At 42.6% G+C, this 22,643-nt stretch overlaps 1 pseudogene across 1 annotated transcript in view; it reads left to right on the forward strand.

Moving 5' to 3' along the window:
* The window catches only part of LOC311128815 (receptor tyrosine-protein kinase erbB-4-like), a 506,504-nt pseudogene that overhangs the window by 404,506 nt on the left and 79,355 nt on the right, over positions 1-22,643 (forward strand). Inside the window, exons 6-7 of the transcript in view lie at positions 2,888-3,020; positions 15,895-15,988. The product of the transcript in view is annotated as a receptor tyrosine-protein kinase erbB-4-like (transcript). The remainder of the gene's footprint in view (positions 1-2,887; positions 3,021-15,894; positions 15,989-22,643) is intronic.

Genomic DNA, 22,643 nt, shown 5'->3' on the forward strand with positions numbered 1-22,643 from the left:
ATGCTGAAAAGAGATGATAGAGTTAAAGGCTAATGTTCAACTGTCTGTCTTTCTTTTCCCCCCTTTTGTTTCCCCTTGTTTTATCGTTTGTCATCATAGTTAGCTTGTACATCCAGGTGTTACTCAAGCTACTTTAGTACCCCGTCACTGTTTGGTCAGCACTATTATAATGGGAGAACACAGCTACAGCTGGGTCCACATTCAGCTCCGTAGTGGGTCTCCTCTCACAGACCTGTCTGTCTGTCTTCCTCTCTACCTCTGCACTCTACTGACAGATTAGGGTTGCAAAAATCCGGTAACTTTCCCCAAATTCCCAGGTTTTCCAGAAATCCTGGTTGGAGAATTACGGATTTCCTGGTTAATCCCTCCTGATTCTGGGAATCTTCCAACCGGGATTACTTACTTCTTACAATGGATCTTTGAGATAGATGTGCATTGGGCATGTCTCTCCCTCTCTGCTGTAGCTCTGCTTTGTTAGATACAGTGAGGGAAAAAAGTATTTGATCCCCTGCTGATTTTATATGTTTGCCCACTGACAAAAAATGATCAGTCTATAATTTTAATGGTAGGTTTATTTGAACAGTGAGAGACAGAATAACAACAACAAAATCCAGAAAGACGCATGTCAAAAATGTTATAAATTGATTTGCATTTTAATGAGGGAAATAAGTATTTGACCCCCTCTCAATCAGAAAGATTTCTGGCTCCCAGGTGTCTTTTATACAGGTAACGAGCTGAGATTAGGAGCACACTCTTAAAGGGAGTGCTCCTAATCTCAGCTTGTTACCTGTATAAAAGACACCTGTCCACAGAAGCAATCAATCAATCAGATTCCAAACTCTCCACCATGGCCAAGACCAAAGAGCTCTCCAAGGATGTCAGGGACAACATTGTAGACCTACACAAGGCTGGAATGGGCTACAAGACCATCGCCAAGCAGCTTGGTGAGAAGGTGACAACAGTTGGTACGATTATTCGCAAATGGAAGAATCACAAAATAACTGTCAATCTCCCTCGGCCTGGGTCTCCATGCAAGATCTCACCTTGTGGAGTTGCAATGATCATGAGAACGGTGAGGAATCAGCCCAGAACTACACGGGAGGATCTTGTCAATGATCTCAAGGCATCTGGGACCATAGTCACCAAGAAAACAATTGGTAACACACTACGCCGTGAAGGACTGAAATCCTGCAGCGCCCGCAAGGTCCCCCTGCTCAAGAAAGCACATATACAGGCCCGTCTGAAGTTTGCCAATGAACATCTGAATGATTCAGAGGAGAACTGGGTGAAAGTGTTGTGGTCAGATGAGACCAAAATTGAGCTCTTTGGCATCAACTCAACTCGCCGTGTTTGGAGGAGGAGGAATGCTGCCTATGACCCCAAGAACACCATCCCCACCATCAAACATGGAGGTGGAAACATTATGCTTTGGGCGTGTTTTTCTGCTAAGGGAACAGGACAACTTCACCGCATCAAAGGGACGATGGACGGGGCCATATACCATCAAATCTTGGGTGAGAACCTCCTTCCCTCAGCCAGGGCATTGAAAATGGGTTGTGGATGGGTATTCCAGCATGATAATGACCCAAAACATACAGCCAAGGCAACAAAGGAGTGGCTCAAGAAGAAGCACATTAAGGTCCTGGAGTGGCCTAGCCAGTCTCCAGACCATAATCCCATAGAAAATCTGTGGAGGGAGCTGAAGGTTTGAGTTGCCAAACGTCAGCCTCGAAACCTTAATGACTTCGAGAAGATCTGCAAAGAGGAGTGGGACAAAATCCCTCCTGAAATGTGTGCAAACCTGGTGGCCAACTACAAGAAATGTCTGACCTCTGTGATTGCCAACAAGGGTTTTGCCACCAAGTACTACTAAGTCATGTTTTGCAGAGGGGTCAAATACTTATTTCCCTCATTAAAATGTAAATCAATTTCTAACATTTTTGACATGCGTTTTTCTGGATTTGTTTGTTGTTATTCTGTCTCTCACTGTTCAAATAAACCTACCATTAAAATTATAGACTGATCATGTCTTTGTCAGTGGGCAAACGTACAAAATCAGCAGGGGATCAAATACTTTTTTCCATCACTGTACATGCTGTAATTTCACTATGCACTTCCAACAAAGGGACTTTGAGATAAATCTTCATGGTGGGTCTGGCTGCCATTACCTATTCCAGATGGCAGACAGACAGACAGACAGACAGACAGACAGACAGACAGACAGACAGACAGACAGACAGACAGACAGACAGACAGACAGACAGACAGACAGACAGACAGACAGTCCAGTCTAGACAATTAGCATGTGACCATGGATCCACCCTCCCTCAGATGGACCAAGAGTTGAAACCACTGTTTGACTGACTGGTCTTATATGAACACACACTCTGTTGTTTGGTTCAGCCAACTGCTGAGTTGCAGGCATTGGGTCACTTAGTTGTGTTGTTTTCTTTAAAAAGAGCAAGGTTGGATTGTTGATGCTGGCTTATTGGTGATGGGTTATTGAGATACTGTATGAGGGCGGCAGGTAGCCTAGCGGTTAAGAGTGTTGGGCCACTTCCCCAAGCTGACTAGGTGAGAAATCTGTCAATGTGCCCTTGAGCAAAGCACTTAACCCTAATTGCTCCTGGAAGTTATTCTGGATAAGAGTGTCTGGTAAATTACTAAAATGTAAAAAAGGCCTTGTAGCCTTCTTTAGAACTTAAGTAATTTCACCCCTTTTGGTAGCCAATGGCTCCACCCATATCCTTTCAGTTAAAGTAAAACATTTATAATTATTATCAGTGTCCAGTACCTAACCCTGTCATGCTACTGTGGATGGTGTTTGACCTTCTGTCTACCCCCTAACCCTAACCTTAACTCTGACCTGTGTTCTTGTGTTTCTCAGCTACTGAGCGGATGGTGTGTGACCCTCTGTGTTCGGACGCTGGCTGCTGGGGGCCGGGACCAGACCAGTGCCTATCCTGTCGCTACTTCAGTAGGGGACGCATCTGTGTGGACACCTGCAATCTCTATGAAGGGTGAGTTACAGATGACAGTATAACACAATGAGAGATACTGTAGACTCTTGACAGTATAACACAATGAGAGATACTGTAGACTCTTGACAGTATAACACAATGAGAGATACTATAGACCAGGGGTGTCAAACTCATTTTAGCTCAGGGGCCACATGGAGGGAAATCTATTCCCAAGTGGGCCGGACCAGAAAAATCATGGTATATATAACTTAAAAACAACAACTTCAGATTGTTTTCTTTGTTTTAATACGATCAACATACAACATAAAGTTGGAGCCTGAGGACAGTGTGTCCAAAATAGTACAAGCACAACATCACTATTAATCATAAAACACGTCAAGTTTATTTGAAAATTCTAAAGAAAAAGAACACACAAACACACAATGCCTCAGTGATTAACAGAACTGTTTCACAGATCACAGAACTATATCAGGGTGTCATTTCTCAGGCAGAAATGTAGATAAAAATAATGAAATCCTGTTCCCCAAACAAGTGCAAGAACCACAGAGTCAAGAATAGGTTAAATATACAAATAAAATAAAAACAATTAAAAACAATAGCACATCAACATAAAAACATATAAACATAAAGCTGGAGCCTGAGGACAGTGTCCAAAAGCACAACATCACTATTAATCATAAAACACCTCAAGTTATTTGAAAGTTCTGAGGACAAAGAACACACAAACACACAATGCCTCAGTGATTCACAGAAGTATATCACAGATCACAGAACTATATCAGGGTGTCATTTATCAGGCAGAAATGTAGATAAAAATAATGAAATACTGTTCCCCAAACAAGTGCAAGAACCACAGAGTCAAGAATAGGTTAAATATACAAATAAAATAAAATCAATTAAAAACAATAGCACATCAACATAAAAACATATAAACATAAATCTGAAAGCGTTGCTCAAACTCCCGTAACAGTCACGTTATTTTATCTTTGAACCGCTTCATGTCTGCCACATGTTGGGTCGCGCACACATTTTTCAGACAGGGGAAGTGAGCTGCATCACCACCGGCAAGTTGCGTCTCCCACAATGACAGCTTCAACTTGAAAGAACGTATGCTGTCATAATACTGCGTGACAACTTTGTTGCGCCCTTGCAGCTGTTTGTTCAAGTTATTCAGGTGCTCTGTAACATCCACCATAAATGCAAGGTCCTGCATCCATTCTGCGGAATGAAATTCTAACACTGGTTTGCCCTTTTCTTCCATGAACTGTTCAATTTCTTCTCGTAAATCAAAGAAACGCCTCAGCACAGCACCTCGGCTTAACCATCTTACCTCAGTGTGGTATGGCAGGCCATAGATGTGGTCTTTCTCTCTGAGAAGGCTGTCAAACTGACGGTGATTCAGGCTTCTGGATCGGATGAAATTAACAGTTTGGATGACCACCTTCATGACGTTATCCTTCTTTAATGACTTGCAACACAAAGCCTCCTGGTGCAAAATACAGTGAAAAGTCAAAAAATCACGTCCTCCATTTGCAGATTGCACTTTCTCTCTGAACTTTGTCACAACGCCTGCTTTTTTCCCGATCATTGAGGGCGCACCATCTGTAGCCAGGCTGACAGCGCGGGACCAGTCCACTCCGACCCTGTCCAGCGCGCCGACGAGTGCGGTAAAAATATCAGCTGCTGTCGTTGTATCTGTCATCGGCACCAACTCCACGAACTCCTCGGTGACGGTCAATGTGTCATCAACTCCGCGGATGAAAATGGCCAGTTGTGCAACATCTGTAATGTCCGTGCTTTCATCAATTGCAACCGAAAACGCAATAAATGACTTTACTTTTTGCTTCAACTGGCTGTCCAAATCCACTGAAAGATCGGAAATCCTGTCTGCAACTGTGTTTCTTGTCAGGCTGATATTTGCAAAAGCCTGCCGCTTTTCAGGGCACACAATCTCCGCTGCCTTCATCATGCATGTTTTTACAAATTCACCCTCACTAAATGGTTTTGAAGCCACTGCGATTTCATTAGCAATGAGGTAGCTAGCTTTCACTGCAGCGTCACTGATGTCTCGGCTGTGAGTAAACACAGACTGCTGTTTCTTCAGACCCGCCAACAGTTCATTCACCTTCTCTCATCTCCGCTGTCCTTGAAAGTTGTCATATTTGTCGGCATGAAGACTCACATAGTGGCGACGAAGGTTATATTCTTTCAGCACTGCAACATGCTCTGAACACACCAAACATACAGCTTTCCCATTCAATTCCGTGAATAAATCGGATTCGGATTCTTGAAACACTCTGCACTCTGCGTCCACTTTTCTCTTTTTTGACAGAGACATATTGGGGCAATGAGGGTGCCAAAGCACATAATGTTAAAAGTAGAAGCCGTAATAAATATTGCGGGCAAAACAAAGTAGCTCATTGGCTGCACGTGCTTGACCTACTTGCTCTGCCCCGGTATAAACAGTTTGCTTGCTTAACACAATTGCTATTGCGCCATCCAGTGGACGCAATTGGAACAGCAGTTTATTTTATTGAAAAATTGCAGCGCATTTTTATACTTTACAAAATTGTTATAATTTTTTTTATTTTTTATTTTTATTTTTTTTAATCATCTCGCGGGCCGGATTAAACCCATTTGCGGGCCTGATCCGGCCCGCGGGCCGGATGTTTGACACCCCTGCTGTAGACTCTTGACAGTATAACACAATGAGAGATACTGTAGACTCTTGACAGTATAACACAATGAGAGATACTGTAGACTCTTGACAGTATAACACAATGACATTATGACAGAATCACTCTCAATATGCATGAAGATAAAGGCAAATACAGCTGTCAAACTAACAAACCTTTAACTTTTACCTCAGTGTAAGTTACAACTTTTTTTTTTGGCATTTAGGTCTGAGTGAATTGTTTCTGATATAGTGTTTTCTTTTGTACACTCTCAGAAATAAAGGGTTAGATTTGTTCCTAAAGGGTTACAATCGCTTGTCACTGGGGTGGTACCCTGTAAGGTCCTCCTACTTTTATTTATAGGTACAGTATCATTCTCCACAGGTACAAAAGTATGCTTTTTTACATTTTATATATAGTACCGCCACAGTGACAAAGCCATTTGTTCTATGTACTGTAAGTGGCAACAATGTATCTCTACCATAGACCAGTTAAACTGGTACAACATTTCCATTCACAGATAGCCAGAAATCAAACAGAAAGCCACGCCCCCACTAAGCCACACCTCCAATATAATTTTCCACTGTGTCTTTTTGAGTGAATTGTAGCGTTACCACCCATGACTGTATGTGTTAGTGACAGAGACATGGTTGTTGAATTCATACAATTTTAGAATTGTGGCCTTCACCAAGTGAGTTCCTAGGCATATATTATCATTAAAATTTAACTCTTTATGACCATACATTACGTACATTATCAGACCTTATTTTTAGGCCTAGTTTTACCCTAATACAGTGGCCTGAAACTCATGGTTTACAGGCCACCTCAGGCCTGCAAGTAGGCTTGCACAATTCCAGTAATATTCCCTTAAATCCCAGATTTTCAAAAAATCCTGGTTAAAGGATGTCCTGCATACAGTGCATTCGGAAAGTATTCAGACCCCTTGACTTTTTCCACATTTTGTTACGTTACAGCCTTATTCTAAAATGTATTTAAAAAAAATAATGTCCTCATCAATCTACACCAATACCCCATAATGACAATACCCCATAATTTGTTGGTGTGCAATTGTATTACAAAAAAAAAAAATGACATGTCACATTTACATAAGTATTCAGACCCTTTACTCAGTACTTTGTTGAAGCACCTTTGTCAGCGATTACAGCCTTGAGTCTTCTTGGGGATGACCCTACAAGCTTGGCAACCTGTGTTTTGGGAGTTTCTCCCATTCTTCTCTGCAGATCCTCTCAAGCTCTGTCGGGTTGGATGGGGAGTGTCGCTGCACAGCTATTTTCAGGTCTATACAGATCGGGTTCAAGTCCGGGCTCTGTCTGGGCCATTCAAGGACATTCAGAGACTTGTCCCAAAGCCACTCCTGCGTTGTCTTGTCTGTGTGCTTAGGGTTGTTGTCTTGTTGGAAGGTGAACCATCGCCCCAGTCTGAGGTCCTGAGTGCTCTGGAGCAGGTTTTCATCAAGGATCTCTCTGTACTTTGCTCCGTTCATCTTTCCCTCGATCCTGACTAGTCTCCCAGTCCCTGCCGCTGAAAAACATCCCCACAGCATGATGCTGCCACCACCATGTTTCACTGTAGGGATGGTGCCAGGTTTCCTCCAGACGTGACGCTTGGTATTCAGGCCAGGAGTTCAATATTGGTTTCATCAGACCAGAGATTCTTGTTTCTCATGGTCTGAGAGTCTTTTAGGTGCCATTTGGCAAACTCCAAGTGGGCTGTCATGTGCCTTTTACTGAGGAGTCGCTTCCGTCTGGCCACTCTACCATAAAGGCCTGATTGGTGGAGTGCTTCAGAGATAGTTATCCTTCTGCAAGCTTCTCCCATCTCCACAGAGGAACTCTGGAGCTCTGTCAGAGTGACCATTGGGTTCTTGGTCACTTCACTTACCAAGGTGCTTCTCCACCGATTGCTCAGTTTGGCCGGGCGGCCAGCTATAGGAAGAGTCTTGGTGGTTCCAAACGTCTTCCATTTAAGAATGATGGAGGCCACTGTGGTCTTGGAGATCTTCGATGCTGCAGAAATGTTTTGGTACCTTTCCCCACAGTTGCATGGGCATGGGATGCAAGTTGCCCATGCAACTTGCCCATGCCCCCCCCGCTTCTCCTTCACACAAATTCAGACAGCTGATGTTCTGAAAGAGCTGCAAAATCTGGACCCCTACAAATCAGCTGGGCTAGACAATCTGGACCCTTTCTTTCTAAAACTAGCCGCCGAAATTGTCGCAACCCCTATTACTAGTCTGTTCAACCTTTCTTTCGTAACGTCTGAGATCCCCAGAGATTGGAAAGCTGCCGCGGTCATCCCCCTCTTCAAAGGGGGTGACACTCTAGATCCAAACTGCTACAGACCTATATCCATCCTGCCCTGCCTTTCGAAAGTATTTGAAAGCCAAGTTAACAAACAGATCACCGACCATTTCGAATACCACCGTACCTTCTCCGCTATGCAATCCGGTTTCCGAGCTGGTCATGGGTGCACTTCAGCCACGCTCAAGGTCCTAAATGATATTATAACCGCGATTGATAATAGACAGTACTGTGCAGCCGTCTTCATCGACCTGGCCAAGGCTTTCGACTCTGTCAACCACCGCATTCTTATTGGCAGACTAAATAGCCTTGGTTTCTCAAATGACTGCCTCGCCTGGTTCACCAACTACTTCTCAAATAGAGTTCAGTGTGTCAAATCGGAGGGCCTGTTGTCTGGACCTATGGCAGTCTCTATGGGGGTGCCACAGGGTTCAATTCTTGGGCCGACACTTTTCTCTGTGTATATCAATGATGTCGCTCTTGCTGCTGGTGACTCTCAGATCCACCTCTACGCAGACGACACCATTTTGTATACATCTGGCCCTTCATTGGACACTGTGTTAACAAACCTCCAAACGAGCTTCAATGCCATACAACACTCCTTCAGTAGCCTCCAACTGCTCTTAAACACTAGTAAAACTAAATGCATGCTTTTCAATCGAACGCTGCTGGCACCCGCCCACCCGACTAGAATCACCACTCTCGACGGGTCTGACCTAGAGTATGTGGACAACTACAAATACCTAGGTGTCTGGTTAGACTGTAAACTCTCCTTCCAGACTCACATTAAGAATCTCCAATCCAAAGTTAAATCTAGAATCGGCTTCCTATTTCGCAACAAAGCCTCCTTCACTCATGCTGCCAAACATGCCCTCGTAAAACTGACTATCCTACCGATCCTTGACTTCGGCGATGTCATTTACAAAATAGCCTCCAACACTCTACTCAGCAAATTGGATGTAGTCTATCACAGTGCCATCCGTTTTGTCTCCAAAGCCCCATACACTACCCACCACTGTGACCTGTACGCTCTTGTTGGCTGGTCCTCACTACATGTTCGTCGTCAAACCCACTGGCTCCAGGCCATCTATAAATCACTGCTAGGCAAAATCCCCGCCTTATCTTAGCTCATTGGTCACCATAGCAGCACCCACCCGTAGTCTGCGCTCCAGCAGGTATATCTCACTGGTCATTCCCAAAGCCAACACCTCCTTTGGCCGCCATTCCTTCCAGTTCTCTGCTGCCAATGACTGGAATGAATTGCAAAAATCTCTGAAGCTGGAGACTCTTATCTCCCTCACTAACTTTAAGCATCAGTTGTCAGAGCACCTTACCGATCACTGCACCTGTACACAGCCCATCTGAAATTAGCCCACCCAACTACCTCATCCCTATATTGTTATTTATTTTGCTCCTTTGCACCCCAGTATCTCTATTTGCACATAATCTCTTGCACATCTAGCATTCCAGTGTTAATACTAATTGTAATTAATTTGCACTATAGCCTATATATTGCCTTACCTCCATAACTTGCTACATTTGCACACACTGTATATATATTTTCTGTTGTATTTTTGACTATTTTTATTTTTTTACCCCATATGTAACCATATGTAACTCTGTGTTGTTGTATTTATCGCACTTCTTTGCTTTATCTTGACCAGGTCGCAGTTGTAAATGAGAACTTGTTCTCAACTGGCTTACCTGGTTAAATAAAGGTGAAAAAAATAAAAAAATAAAAAATAAAATTATGTGCCTCAACACGATCCTGTCTCGGAGCTCTGCGGACAATTCTTTCGACCTCATGGGTTGGTTTTTGCTCTGACATGCACTGTCAACTATGGGACCTTATAGAGACAGGTGTGTGCCTTTCCAAATCATGTCTAATCAATTACATTTACCACAGGTGGACTCCAATCAAGTTGAAAAAACATCTCAAGGATGATCAATGGAAATAGGATGCACCTGAGCTCAATTTCGAGTCTCATAGCAAAGGGTCTGAATACTTATGTAAATAAGGTTTTTCTGTTTGTTATTTTTTATAAATTTGCAAAAATTTCAAAACAACTGTTTTTTGCTTTGTCATTATGGGGTATTGTGTGTAGATTGATGATGATATATATATATTTTTTCATCCATTTTAGAATAAGGCTGTAACATAACAAAATGTGGAAAAAGTCAAGGGGTGTGAATTTATTCATCCGCAACCTGCATTTATAATGACTGTCAGGGTTAGGAACATTGTGAGGAGATTACCTAAGCCATTTAAACTTGAACAACCATTTCGGTAATGGGTGCAAAAAATCTAACTAACTGATTGGATTAGTTTAGAAAAACGTATTGTTATCTTGTGTAGCATACGATTAATCAATCAATGTACATTCACAAATAAAGATGTTAAAAACTATTCTAAAAGCATCTACCTGCAGTAGAGCATGCTGGGAAATAGGATCATAATAATAATGATGGTACAAATGTGCCTATTTAAGGTACCACCCCAGTGACAAAGCCGTTAATTCCTTTTAGGTGGCAAACATTCATAATTGTACCTTATGGTGGGTATTGAGGGTACACAAAATATGTTTGTACCCTGGGAAACAAAAATGTACCCCTATTTTTGAGAGTGAGAGTGTGATTATTGTACCTTAATATGCAAAATATGGGGTACAAAAATGTACCATTATACTCTTTATCCAGACATGTCCCCTGAAAGGTACCGAACAGTACTATCTGACATCATTATGTGTACCTCTGAAGGTACATTATGTGTATTTTGATATTATTGTACCCCAAGGAATAATACCATAACCTTATTTCTAAGAGTGTAGTACTATATATCTCAGCATGTATTACCTGCTCCACAGACTAGTGAGTGTAAAATATAACTACTGTCTGTGTAGACACCAATCTCTTCCATCTTTCATTCCGATAACGGGAGAAAACATGGTGTAAACACAATCGAAAGCCTCAGGAGAATGACAGAAAAATACTGCAAGAATGGATTTATGTGTTTCTCAAATGTCAGAGAAAAATAGATGAGGTTGCATCCAAAATGGCATCCTATTCCCGTATAGTGCACTCATTTTGACCTGAGCACTATGGGCCCTGGTCAAAAGTAGTGCGCTATATAAGGATTAGGGTGCCATTTGGGATGCAACCAGAGACAAGGACAGGTCAGACACAGCACAGAGAACTTCATACAAGAAGGATAAACCACCACAGCAATACACTCCAGTGAGTGAATAACAGGGGAAATAAGATGGTTGTTATGATCTGATGCAGTGTGGATTTACAGAGGAGAGATGTTACAATATGTGAGACAGAAACACACACATGGATGCATGCATACACACACACAGTCTTGTACAGCTAACCTTGTGGGGACACACAATTCAGTCCCATTCAAAATCCTATTTTCCCTAATCCCTAACCCGTACTCTTACTCTTACCCTAACATTAACCCTAACCCTAACCCTAAAACTAAAACTAACCCTAGATCCTAACCCTAATCCTTAAGGTAATTATAACCCTAACACTAATTCTAACCTTAACCCTAAACCCCCTAGAAATAGCATTTGACCTCATGGGGACTAATAAAATGTCCCCAGTTGGTCCCAACATATTTTTTTTACTATTCTTGTGGGGACTTCTGTTCCCCACAACAATAGTTAAACACGTCCACGTCCACGTCCACGTACTTACTTTGAGTTGGAGCATAGGAGACAACATGTGGTCTGAGGGAGTGTACTTGATCAGGGGATTGGTTAAGGGATTGTATGAGCATTCCTTGCATTATTTCAGATCTCTACATTGTCTATTTTGTTGTGTTTGTTGTTGTTTACCTGTATAATCATCTCTAATACTTAGTTTAAAAGGCTTTGAGACAACAGGTGAGACATTCAAAGTTAAATTTCATCATCTGAACCGTAAGCCAGACTATTGATAACGCTATACCAGTGTGGTGTCTGGGTAATGTATAAATAGAAATAGATTATATGTCTATGGCGGGTGTACACTACAGTAGACACAGAAATGGATGATTGTTTTGCCTTGCAGACTGACTGGCTCTAGGTCCAGGCAGCCGTCGGGACCCTTCGTGGTCGAGAAGCGTGAGGCCAGTTTGGAGAGGTATGCCAAACGAGGGCAGGGGGGTTAGGCGTGTCACTGCGTGTCACAGTCACTGCTTGCGCACGGGGCCACGCTCTGCCTACCTGTCTGCCTGTCTGCACGCCACCGCTCACAGCTCATCCAATCAAAGAGATGCAAGAGATGCTACTAACCAATCCCAGAGCCACAAGACGCTACTGATTGAAGTCTACTGAGACCATAGACTTACGTTCTGTATAACACATAGGGGCGGGTTCCCGAACACAGATTAAGCTTAGCCTGGGACTAAAAAGCATGCTCAATGGAGAACCTCCATTAAAACTGCTTTCAAGTCCAGGACTAGGCTTAATCTGTGTCTGGGAAACTGCCCGATAGTATTATATTGTATGTTTATATGATTGAGACAATGTCTTGTTCACTATGGGGCACTCTTACATTAGGAGGAAAAACATCTAATTGCATGACTTGTTTATTTTCACTCCACAAAAGCTATTTTGCATTTCCTAACGTCTCTGTCTTGAAGGTAATTGTTTATTTTGAGTGACTGAGTCAACACAAAAGGTTAATAAGAAAAGAGGACAACGCAGATGCAGAGTGCAACTGTTATAGTGGAGATTTAGGTAGGAACTCCTGTAGGAAGTGAAGTCCATGCGTAAAAGCTTCTGTCCTCCGGGTCTTCTGCTAGAACAGAGGTGTTAAGTGCTCAGCAAGCTTCTTGACATGTGTAGCAGACAGACAGACCGTGCCTCTGTCCTAGAACAAGAATAGCACCCACCCAGTCACTGACTGCAGAGAGAGAGAAAGAGAGAGACAGTGAGAAACAGAGACAGAGAGACAGAAAAAGAGAGAGACAGAGAGAGAGACTGACAGAAAAAAATAGACAGAGAGAGAGACAGAGAGCAGCTTAGGCCATAGAGAAGCTTAACCCTACGGAGAGCCATGGGAGTCTTAGCTAACATAAAGGAGATGTTAAACCATAACCCATTTAAACCATAGCTGTACAAGACAAATACCTACCTCCCATGCCACCCTGCATGGCATTGTGTTGTCCGGATAAAGCATAATTAATCCTAATTCGATTTTAGATCCCACAGAGGAGTCCCACTTGGTATTAGACAAAGGGAAGAAGCACCACACGGACTGGCACACACACACACACACACACACACACACACACACACACACACACACACACACACACACACACACACACACACACACACACACACATACACACACATACACACACACACACACACACACACACACACACACACACACACACACACACACATCATCATCATCATCAGGGCCTGCACTGTCTCTCCTTGTATGTTTAAGGCAGGGGGCCAAGCCAACTCTGTCTTACTTTGTCATTGTTATGTAATGACTTTCCAAGCCCCGCCAGTGACTTCTTATTTTACTGTTGATTTTTGAATGTATGGAACACCCGTTGGCTTTAGCTGAAAAGCCATGCTATACCCCAAAGTGATGCTATCAATATAGCCAATATAATGAGCTATAACACTTTAGGGTGTAGTAGTGTAACACAGAGAAATGCATCAGATTGTGTGTGCATGCTCAACGGTTAATGTCTGTGTCCCAAATGGCACTCTAGTCCCTAAATAGCAGACTACTTCTGGCTTGAGCGCTAGGGGTTTCCCTACGGGCCCTGGTCAAAAGTAGTGCACTATATATGGACGCAGCCCATGACATCCAGTGACCTTCAATGCCAAATTAAACTGAAGACACACACACACACACTCTCTCTCTTTATCTCTCTAATACAATCCTGCGTTTATTGAGAAGTTTCCTTTTTAGGTCTATCTGCTGCATAATCTCTCTCCCTGATCCATTTACTGAAGGTTCACACAGATCTATATTTTATTGATCGTTTCCTCTGTCTCTCTCTCAAACTAATTTTGACATTGATGCCGGCGATTGATTGAGGTTTAAGAAATGTATTAGAACTGGGAGCAAGCTCCTGCGCACAGTTTTAAAAACTTGCCAGCACATTACTTGGCAACCAGTAAAAGTAAAGGGATATTGGATTTGGCTTGGTTTCAAAATAATGTTAAATAAAAGATGAATGTACAATGTTATTTTGATTTGTTTTGACTAAAAACCGTACATTCAGCATCACTCCGTCCAGGGAAATATTATAGTATTTTCTAAGTATACCAAACATTAAGAACACCTTCCTAATATTGAGTTGCACCCCCCCCCCTTTTACCGTCAGAACAGCCTCAATTTGTCAGGGCATGGACTCTACAAGGTGTCAAAAGTGTTCCACATGGATGCTGGCCCATGTTGACTCCAATGCTTCCCACAGTTGTGTCAAGTTGGCTGGATGTCCTTTGGGTGGTGGACCATTATTGATACACAATGGAAACTGTTGAGCGTGAAAAACCCAGCAGCGTTGCAATTTTTTACACAAACCGGTGCACCTGGCACCTACTACCATACCCCTTTCAAAGGCACTTACATTTTTTGTCTTGCCCATTAACCCTCTGAATTGCACACATTCAACAATCTATGTCTCAGTTCTCAAGGCATAAAAATCCTTCTTTAACCTGTCTCCTCCCCTTCATCTACACTGATTGATGTGGATTTAACAAGTTACATTAATAAGGGATCATATCGTTCACCTGGATTCACCTGGTAAGTCTGTCATGGAAAGAGCAGGTGTTCTTAATGTTTTGTATACTCAGTGTATAATTCAGAATGTTGTGTATCCCTGTAAATAATCAGAATTCATGTAAACATTATAGTTTTGTGCCGAGGGACAGGGTAAGTTAAGCCGCCTACACATTTCTGTACTGAATGAAATATTACCACTACCTTTTTAAACCATGTCTATCTTTATTTCCCAAAGACAATTCAACACAATCACAATCACTTGTTTGTCTTTTAATAATGTTAAGCATCTTTTAACACAGGCTTAACACCTAACAAACACTTTGTACTTAAAAAAAACACTTTAAAAATAAGCCAGGCCCTGTTGTTACCTCTTATCCCACTTCAAATTGCTCAACTTGCCATTGGCTCAACTTACCCCATGACCATTGGCTCAACTTACCCAAAGGCAAACATTTTGACTATATTAGCCCACACAGCTACAAGGATGCACTTTCATGCTAGGTTTAAGACCTATTGAAGCTTATAGAGACCCCAACTGATCTATTTGTATAGAACAATCCCGAAATGATCTCCTTTGGTTTGGATACAAGCATTTTGTGTATGGTTTCCCAGAAACAATGGTGGCTCAACTTACCCCGTAGGCTCAACTTACCCCACTCTCCCCTATGTGTAATGTATTTGTTTTCAAATTGTGATTTAAGCGAAAGACAGCAGTATGTTAGTAGTCAGTTCTCCTTTATGTTTTCTCCTTTAGTTTTCATCTCCAGTAGTCCTGGCTCATGCCCAGGCTCATTTCAGCCATCTTGTCAGCATGCTGTTGCTACTGGTGTACAGTATATACCGTGGAAAAGTGTGTATGTACAACAGTACCCCAATGACTGCAGCGCCTGAGGCCATAAAACCCCTCCAGCTATTCCTCTAGACAGATTCAGAGGAGCACAGCTCACCTCCCTTCCTCTAGACTCTGGATCTGACACACTTTGTTCTTTCTCACTGTCTACATCTTCCTCTACTCTCCTTTACCCCTCCCTCCCTCCCTCCCTCCCTCTGTCTGCTCTCTCTCCCTCCCTCTTTCTCTCCTTTCATCTCCCTTTCCTCCCTCCCTGTCTCCATCTGTCTACCTTCCTCTCTCCTTCTCTCCTTCTCTCCATCTCTCTCTGTCTCTCCCAGGGAGGTGCGTGAGTATGACAACGGCTCGGTGTGTGTGGAGTGTGATGCCCAGTGTGAGAGAGCATATGGTGACTCCCTGACCTGTCATGGCCCGGTAAGATCCTCCAGAGACACAGGGTATCTCAATGTGCATACCACCGTGGTCCACACGCTCATGCTCCGTTATTCATTCTCTGTGGACGTTCTCTTGAGTACATTCTTGTGAGGACAAGAGTGTGGAGAACTCATAAAACATTACATTATAGAAGCACTCGCACCGCCCTCTACTGTATTACCTCATGCTGCACCTCCCCATTCGTAGAACCTTCTTCCAGCCAGGACAATGGCAACAATAGAGACGAAACAAGATATACAGAAAGCAAATGTTTTACTTATCAGCTAGCTATATGTGAATCGTAATATTCTTTGCCTGGTAAACAGATAGTTTACCAGACAAAAATTACCTAAAACTAAAGTTATGCAAGGTAGATTCTTTGTGGGTAGCTAGCTAACAATTATTTGTTGCCATTTGGCTGGCTAATAGTAGTAGCTATCCAGTTAGCCTTATTGACTTACTATGGGCTTGTAATCTACATACAGTGCCTTTGGAAAGTATTCAGACCCCTTGACTTTTTTCAAATTTTGTTACGTTACAACCTTATTCCAAAATGGATTTTTTTTTAAATGTCCTCAGCAATCTACACAAACTACCCCATAATGACAAAGCAAAAACAGGTTTTTAAAAAACAGAAATACCTTATTTACATATGTATTCAGACCCTTTGCTATGAGACTCGAATTTGAGCTCAGGTGCATCCTGTTTCCATTGATAATCCTTGAGATGTTTCTACAACTTGATTGGAGTCCACCTGTGGTAAATTCAATTGATTGGACATTATTTGGAAAGGCACACACCTGTCTATATAAGGTCCCACAGTTGACAGTACATGTCAGAGCAAAAACCAAGCCATGAGGTCAAAGGAATTGTCTGTAGAGCTCCGAGACAGGATTGTGTCGAGGCGCAGATCTGGGGAAGGGTACCAAAAAATATCTGCAGCATTGAAGTTCCCCAAGAACACAGTGACCTCCATCATTCTTAAATGGAAGAAGTTTGGAACCACCAAGACTCTTCTTATAGCTAGCCGCCCGGCCAAACTGAGCAATCGGGGGAGAAGGTCCTTGGTCAAGGAGGGGACCAAGAACCCAATGTTCACTCTGACAGAGCTCTAGAGTTCCTCTGTGAAGATGGGAGAAGATTCCAGAAGGACAACCATCTCTGCAGCACTCCAACAATCAGGCCTTAATGGTAGAGTGGCCAGACGGAAGCCACTCCTCAGTAAAAGGCACATGACAGCCCGCTTGGAGTTTGCCAAAAGGCACCGAAAGACTCTCACACCATGAGAAACAAGAGTCTCTGGTCTGATGAAACCAAGATTGAACTCTTTGGCCTGAATGCCAAGCGTCACGTCTGGAGGAAACCTGGCAGGAGTAGCTTTGGGACAAGTCTCTGAATGTCCTTGAGTGGCCTAGCCAGAGCCCGGACTTGAACTCGATCAAACATCTCTGAAGAGAACTGAAAATAGCTGTGCAGCGACTCTACCCATCCAACCTGACAGAGCTTGAGAGGATCTGCAGAGAAGAATGAGAGAAATTCCCCTAATACAGGTGTGTCAAGCTGGTAGCATCATACCCAAGAAGACTCGAGGCTGTAACCGCTGCCAAAGGTGCTTCAACAAAGTACTGAGAAAAGGGTCTGAGTACTTATGTAAATGTAATATTTCAGTTGTTTATTTTTTTATACATTTGCAAAAATTTCTAGAAACCTGTTTTTGCTTTGTCATTATGGGGTATTGTGTGTAGATTGATGAGGGGTGGAAAAAACAATGTGATCCATTTTAGAAAAAGCTGTAAAGTAACAAAATGTGGAAAAGGTCAAGGGGTCTGAATACAGTGGGAATTGTAGGCAGGTAAAAATGCCAAAAGTAAAACAGCATGTACTTATTAACGTGTCAAGATAAAGTATTGTAATCAGGCAACATATGAGATGTGAATGGGCAACATTTCATTCTGATATCAGAGTTTATTTTCTCTCGCTTCAACTGAACTCCATTGATTTCAAGACATTTTACGTAATATTTTAAGTCATTTTTCTGGGCATATTTTCCGCTGAAGCTTGCGTCGATGCATGCTTCAAAATATGTACAAATGAAGAACGCATTCGAGAAGTGCCCTCCGTGCTCTGTTTCGCATACTTTGATTTGAACTCATACTCCGATCCTCCGGTGCTCCAATTTGCTTGCTTGGAACACGGTAGCATGCATTTTGAGAAACACCCACAGTCTAACACACACACCCACCCACGCAGGCACACACACACACACACACACACACACACACACACACACACACACACACACACACACACACACACACACACACAGCCTCAAGCATTCATGACATGCACTGATAACTTCTCCTCACTCCTGCACATCCCAACAGACAATGAATAAAACACACAAATTCTCCAGTGTTAAATTTTTTTTATCATCACACGGTGTTAAATCAACACTGAAAGTGTTGAGTCTGCAGACGCATACAGACACCAGAACAGTGTTAAATTAACACACTGCTTAGTGCAAAGTCTTATTCAAATATTTCCCATAGTGCCTTTCAAGTAAATTGTAGAGTTACCACCCATGACTGTATTTGTTAGTGACAGAGACATGGTTGTTGCAGTCATCCATTTTCGGTCAAAAGCTAATGTTATCCTAAAAAAAATATATTTAACACAATACCATACATATTTTTCACGAGGCCTTATTTTGAGGGCCTAGTAGTTTTACCCTAATACAGGGGCCTGAAACTCATACGCATCACTTTGAACGTAAACCACGCCTATCATTATCATATTTCCCAGCATGCTTTGTTGCAGGTTGCTTTTTTGAATGATGTATTTCGATATCTATGTTTGTGCATGTACATTTAACGATTAATTCATTAATCATTCATTCATTAATCCAATATGTTACTCTAGATCGCCATTACTCCACACACAGTTGACGCATACGAATCTCTCCCTCGCCCTCCATTTGGCAAATCTGACCATAACTCTCTCTTCCTGATTCCTGCTTACAAGCACAAACTCAAACAGGTAGTACCATTGACACGCTCAATATGGAAGTAGTCCGATGAAGCGAATGCTAAGCTACAGGAATGTTTCGCTAGTACAGACTGGAATATGTTCCGGGATTCATCCGATTGCATTCAGTGTACCACATCAGTCACCGGCTTAATTAATATGTGCATCACCGATTGATATTGTCCCCACAGTGACCTACGTACATATCCCAACCAGAAGCTATGGATTACAGGCAACATCTGCACTGAGCTAAAGGCTAGAGCTGCCGCTTTCAAGGAGCGGGACACTAATCTGGACTCTTATAAGAAATCGCGCTACGCCCTCCGACAAACCAACAAACAGTGACGAGTGACGTGAGTCTACCAGACAACCTAAATATCTTCTACACTCGCTTCGAGGCTAGCAACACTGAACCATGCATGAGCGCACCGGCTGTTCTGAACAACTGTGTGATCACGCGCTCTGTACCCGATGCGACGATGCGAGTAAGACCTTTTAACAGGTTAACATTGAAACGCTGATCATGGCTCACATCAACACCATCATCCCAGACACGCTGTACCTACTCCAACTCGCATACCACCCCAACAGATCCATATTGCACTCCACACTGCCATTTCCTACCTGGACAAAATTAAGCGCTCAATACCATAGTGCCCTCCAACAACACATCCGCCACGCTTACCCTCAACACGAGGGCCCCTCAGGGGTGCGTGCTTAGTCCCCTCCTGTACTCCCTGTTCACCCATGACAGCGTGGCTGCGCACAAATTCAACACCATCATAGGGTTTGCCGACAGCACGACAGTGGTAGGCCTGACTACCGACGATGATGAGCCTATAGGGAGGAGGTCAGAGACCTGGCAGTGTGGTACCAGGACAACAACCTCAACGTCAGCAAGACAAAGGAGCTGATCGTGGACTACAGGAAACAGACAGCCGAGCACGCCCCCATTCACATCAACAGGGCTATAGAGGACCTAACATGGTCCAAATACACTGTTATGATGAGTTTATCCGGTATCAAGTAATTCAGGATGCAAGAGAATAGTTAAACACTTAGATGGAGAGTTGATACATGTATTTAATATTACGGTACCGGGTTCAACATGAAAAGTTGCACGTGTTTGGCCTATTGTCATTTGAACTCCCCACCGGATTAAACATAGCAAGATACACGTGGGTTGCATCTTACTATTCGAATGAATTACATAGAAAACCTGTCAGTTTATATACTGCTTTGCAAGATAATTCCATCCAACAGTTGCCAACCATTATTGAGTGTCACACCTAACCACAATAGTATCACCCTATATGGTATCGTCTTGCACCCTAGTCAGGATATTCCATCACGTACTCCTTCTAAGATTAGCACCAGTGGCCCCCCACTGGCAAGCATACCTTCTGGCACCCACCAGTGACAGAAAAAAATACATGGAATGTATGGCTATTTGAAGAATTTTAAATATAAAATATATTTTGATTTGTTTAACACTTTTTTGGTTACTACATGATTCCATATGTGTTTTTTCATAGTTTTGATGTCTTCACTATTATTCTTCAATGTAGAAAATAGTAAAAATAAAGAAAAACCCTGGAATGATGTCATGAATGTCTGTGGAATGCGGTAGGCCAGAGTCGAGCGCAGGACACAGAATGAAATGGAAATCTACTTTACTGAATAGTAAAGAAACAAGCAAAACCTCCAAACACATGGAGGAGCAAACCCGCTCACAAACGACACTCGTAACAAGCAACAAACATGCACAACACACAGTGGGGGCGAACAAGTTAAATAGGGAAGGACATAATACTATAATGGGAAACAGGTGTGCAACACTTGACAACAACCAGGTGAACATAGAAACATAAAACATAGATCGGCAGCAGCTAGTATTCCGGTGACGACGAACGCCGCAGCCTGCCCGAACCAGAAGGAAGGGCAGTCTCGGCAGAATCCGTGACAAATGAGTAGGTGTTCTAACTTTTGACTGGTACTGTATATATATATATATATATTTTTTTTATGATAACATATTAGCTTAGGATCTCACTTGGTGAAGTTAACAGGACTGAAAATTGATGAATGCAACAACCATGTCTCTGTTACTAACAAATACGGTTATGGGTGGTAACTCTGCAATTTATTCGAAAGGCAAGGCACTCTGGGAAATATTTCATTAAGGATTTACACTATGCAGTGTGTTAATTTAGCACTGTTCTGGTGTCTATATGGGTCCACAAACTCAACACTGTCAGTGTTGATTTAACACTCTCAGTGTTCATTCATTCATTTTTTTTTAACACTGGATAATTTGCTGTGTATGTATTCTATAGTCATAACAAGAAATACTTTGCATTCAACTCAGTTCAGTAGGTAACAACATCCACCTATCACTGTCATTATACTGTCAGTAGTTAAGACCTTTCTTCCAAATAGTCGCTATCAGCAAAAACATTCATCATATTGTGTTTACATGTTTTAAACTGCCTGTTAATTACATCTCTCTAAAGCTTTTCTCTCTGATATCCACCGTAAACTGAAATCACTTGTGACCACAAACAAGACATGCGTCCCAAATAGCACCCTATTTCCTACAGTGAGGGAAAAAAGTATTTGATCCCCTGCTGATTTTGTACGTTTGCCCACTGACAAAGACATGATCAGTCTATAATTTGAATGGTAGGTTTATTTGAACAGTAAGAGACAGAATAACAACAAAAAAATCCTGAAAAATGCATGTAAAAAATGTTATGAATTGATTTGCATATTAATGAGGGATATAAGTATTTGACCCCTCTGCAAAACATGACTTAGTACTTGGTGGCAAAACCCTTGTTGGCAATCACAGAAGTCAGACGTTTCTTGTAGTTGGCCACCAGGTTTGCACACATCTCAGGAGGGATTTTGTCCCACTCCTCTTTGCAGATCTTCTCCAAGTCATTAAGGTTTCGAGCCTGACGTTTGGCAAATCGAACCTTCAGCTCCCTCCACAGATTTTCTATGGGATTAAGGTCTGGAGACTGGCTAGGCCACTCCAGGAACTTAATGTGCTTCTTCTTGAGCCATGTGTTTTGGGTCATTGTCATGCTGGAATACCCATCCACGACCCATTTTCAATGCCCTGGCTGAGGGTAGGAGGTTCTCACCCAAGATTTGACGGTACATGGCCCCGTCCATCGTCCTTTTGATGCGGTGAAGTTGTCCTGTCCCCTTAGCAGAAAAGCACCCCCAAAGCATAATGTTTCCACCTCCATGTTTGACGGTGGGGATGGTGTTCTTGGGGTCATAGGCAGCATTCCTCCTCCTCCAAACACGGCGAGTTGAGTTGATGCCAAAGAGCTCCATTTTGGTCTCATCTGACCACAACACTTCCACCCATTTCTCCTCTGAATCATTCAGATGTTCATTGGCAAACTTCAGACGGGCCTGTATATGTGCTTTCTTGAGCAGGGGGACCTTGCGGGCGCTGCAGGATTTCAGTCCTTCACGGCGTAGTGTGTTACCAATTGTTTTCTTGGTGACTATGGTCCCAGCTGCCTTGAGATCATTGACAAGATCCTCCTGTGTAGTTCTGGGCTGATTCCTCACCGTTCTCATGATCATTGCAACTCCACGAGTTGAGATCTTG

This window comes from Coregonus lavaretus (genome assembly GCF_964263955.1).
Source record: "Coregonus lavaretus genome assembly, chromosome: 5".
Taxonomy (NCBI): Eukaryota; Metazoa; Chordata; class Actinopteri; order Salmoniformes; family Salmonidae; genus Coregonus; species Coregonus lavaretus.